General features: G+C 38.2%; 1 pseudogene; it reads left to right on the forward strand.

Moving 5' to 3' along the window:
• The first annotated feature begins 3,043 nt into the window (after positions 1 to 3,043).
• Positions 3,044 to 3,466, forward strand: LOC136328989 (trafficking protein particle complex subunit 2-like; annotated as a pseudogene).
• Positions 3,467 to 3,795: the final 329 nt, after the last annotated feature.

Below are 3,795 nucleotides of genomic sequence, written 5' to 3' on the forward strand. Positions count from 1 at the left end.
AGCAAGTATGTGTAAATGCATTGTTTTTACCATATCACTCATTACATAAATATTGTGGGTGTGTGCTAACATTTTTTTACTAATGGGATGGTTGATCAAAATTTTGAATTAGTTTAAGCAACTTAGTCCAAAGTGCAGTCTATGGATCTCTACATTAGAATTCTCCAGGGCATCTTTAAATGCTGTTGCCTGAGCCCTTCTGTTCAACATATACCAGTATCAAATTGAGATATTCTCCTGGGTTTAACAAGAGAAACTGAAAGAGAATCAAACACAGAATAATTATATGACCATGTGATTTTCTGGGGTTTAATGCTGTTGCCTGTGAAATATCTCAAGTCACTGATGAAATAATTTCTGCAAACTGATTCTTTGATTGGAGCAATTTCAACCTAGATTTCATGCTGTGTTGAATTGAGTCTTAATGCCAAGCCTGACTTTATGCCATCAGTTACTTTTATTTAAGTGGTTTTATTTATTTAGTGAACTCAAGGAAGATATAGATACAGAGAAGACATGATGGAAAGAAATGAATTAATATGTCCAGGAGAATCCCGGAGATGAACCTTCTTGCAGGACTCTCTTGCTTCTCAGTTTCTCAATCACCTAAACTCCAGAGACTTTCACTTCCACTGCTTTCTATCCACCAACCTTGGACACCTAGTCCTTCCTCAGAACTGCATGACCTCCAGGATCTCCAAGGAAGCCTGCTTTCTCTGATCACATCCCTCTCCTCCCTCACTCCCTCTAGTTTGTTGAGCTGTTCTTCCCTCTTGTGACTCCTAGTCCCTTGTCTTTCTCAGTTTGAACTTTCAGCTGGGCAACTTCATTTCTACTTTCCCTTTCTCTGACCCTTAGCTCGGAAGGGATCTAATATTGAGAAAAGGTTATAGAGCCCCATTCTAGCTGCTTCGGAGCCCAGAGCCCTTCATTTCCCACAGAAGGCCTTGCAGGTCACTAATAATACTTTAAAATTTTATCTGCGTCAAGCCTGACCGGCGGTGGCACAGTGGATAGAACATCCCAGGTTTGAAACCCCGAGGTCACCATCTTGAGTGCGGGCTCAACTGGCTTGAGCACAGACACCAGCCTAAGCACAGGGTTGCCAGCTTGAATGTGGGCTCATTGACATGATCCCATGGTTGCTGGCCTGAGCCCAAAGGATGCTTGCTTGAAACCCAAGGTTGCTGGCTTGAGCAAGGGGTCATTGGTTTGACTGGAGTCCCCTGGTCAAGGCACATATGAGAAGTAATCAATGAACAAATAAAGTGCTAAAACTATGAGTTTATGTTTCTCACCTCTTTCCCTTCTTGTCTCTCACACAGAAAATTAAAAACAAAAATTTATCTGTGTCAATAACTATCTCTTGAAATTGCAATAAAATGAGTTCCAAAGGAACACATGCTAAAACAAGTAAGAATTATTTTTCCCTTTCTTGGGCTGTGCTTCAATTTGTCAAAATAAAATTCATCTATTGCTTATATGTATCTTAGGAATCTTTGTGTACACTGTAAAATTTACCTATGTATCATTAACAACTTAAGGGGTAGCTGAGTTACAATGTATAATTTTCTAATAGAAATGTATCTTTAGAATTTATTAGGTCTGACTTCAGAATTCACTGAAATTAATAGGCTCATAAAAAACAAAAGAAGCCCTGATCCAGTAGCTCAGTTGGCTAAGAGCATGTCCCCTGTACACCAAGGTTGCAGGTTTGATCCCCAGACAGGGCGCATACAAGAATCAACCAATGGCCTGACCTTGTTACAGTGTTTAAAACAAATTCAAAGAAAACCAAACCAGTTTGTCAAAATAAAATTCTTTTATTGCTTTGTTTTGTTGTTATTTTTTGAAATATATTTATTGATTTTGAGAGAGAGAGAGAGAAAAGGGGAGAGAGATACATAGAGAGAGAAAAACACTGACTTGTTCCACTTATTTATGCATTCATTGGTTGATTCTTTTTTTTTTTTTTTTTACAGAGACAGAGAGAGTCTGTCTGTGGTGGCACAGTGGATAAAGTGTCAACCTGGAAACACTGAGGTTGCCGGTTCAAAACTCTGGGCTTACCTGACCAGGTAGTGGCGCGGTGGATAGAGCATTGGACTGGGATGCGGAAAGACCCAGGTTTGAGACCCGGAGGTCACTAGCTTGAGCACGGGCTCATCTGGTTTGAGCAAAAGCTCACCAGCGTGGACCCAAGATCGCTGGCTTGAGCAAGGGGTTACTTGGTCTGCTGAAGGCCCATGGTCAAGGCACATATGAGAAAGTAATCAGTGAACAACTAAGGCATTGCAACAAAAAACTGATGATTGATGCTTCTCATCTCTCTCCATTCCTGTCTGTCTGTCCCTATCTATCCCTCTCTCTGACTCTCTCTGTCTCTGTAAAAAAAAAAAAAAAAAAGAATCAACCAATGAATGCATAAATAAGTGGAACAAGTCAGTGTTTTTCTCTCTCTATGTATCTCTCTCCCCCTTTCTCTCTCTCTCTCTCAAAATCAATAAATATATTTCAAAAAATAACAAGAACAAAACAAAGCAATAAAAGAATTTTATTTTGACAAACTGGTTTGGTTTTCTTTGAATTTGTTTTAAACACTGTAACTAAATTTTCTATCATGGCTCTTTTTTCTGATTCTGTCATAGGGGACTTTCCTTCTTCCCACTTGTTTTAGTCCTTATCAAAGAATTCAGTTATGGAAAAAAACCTACTGGATCTCAGAAGGTATCTTCTTCAGTCCCTGACATATATTAAAATTGTTGAAACTAGCCAAAAGGCCAGGTCCATTTTCCATGTGTAAGTTTTCCTTTAGTTAGTTTGCTTTCCCAATATATTAGAGAATATACTTGCCAACTTCCAGCCAATTATTAAGGGTTTAGAAACATAGAGTTTTGGTAATTTCAACAATATTTAGAAGCTGGTAGCCTGTTTAAATTGCTTTGCAGGGTAGTCTGAACTGAAGCTGATGGTAGTTCCCTGGGGAATTTACTAGATCTTCATGTTGTCTGCGTCTAGGAGCGTGAGCCATATAGTAAAGTCAATGTTTGGAAGCTTCTACTTTGTAATTGTTGGCTACAATAATAATCCAATTTTTGAAATGGAATTTTTGCCAGCTAGAAAAGCAGAATCCAAAGTCGATCATCGTCATCTGAAGCAGTTCATAGCTTGCCCTGTTCCCGACCTGGTAGATGAGAACATGTGGCTGTCAAATAGCATGTACCTAAAAACTGTGACCAAGTTCAATGAATGTTTCAGCATTGGTCACTGCAGATCACATGAGATTTATTAAGCTTCATGACATGACAGGAGGCAAAAAAATGGAATAAAGAACTTCCTTACTGATGTCAATGATTTATATATAAAGGTTGCAATAACTCCATTTTATGAACTCAATTCTCCTATTTGATCCAGTGCATTTGACAGAAAAGTTCAGTTTCTTGGGAAGAAACACCTTTTAAGCTGAATGCAGAAAAATTCAGAAATAAATAATGTTGCTGCCATGGAGTATACTCAAGAATGTGTACATTGTGAATTATTTGATTAAACAGCCTGGAAAAGTTTTACTTGTAGTTTTGATTTATCTAAACATAATGAAATTCCTTTTATAGTTAAAAACAGTAATTTAGTTTCTTAAAATTATCAATGAATCAATATTTACTTATGAAGTTGTTTATAAAGAGTTCTTTATCAATAATTTTGAAATACCTGCCTGACCTGTGGTGACACAGTGGATAAAACTCAACCTGGGACTCTGAGGTCACCAGTTCAAAACCCTGGGCTCGCCTGGTCAAG

This window comes from Saccopteryx bilineata, chromosome 3 (assembly GCF_036850765.1).
Source record: "Saccopteryx bilineata isolate mSacBil1 chromosome 3, mSacBil1_pri_phased_curated, whole genome shotgun sequence".
In the NCBI taxonomy this organism is placed as follows: Eukaryota; Metazoa; Chordata; class Mammalia; order Chiroptera; family Emballonuridae; genus Saccopteryx; species Saccopteryx bilineata.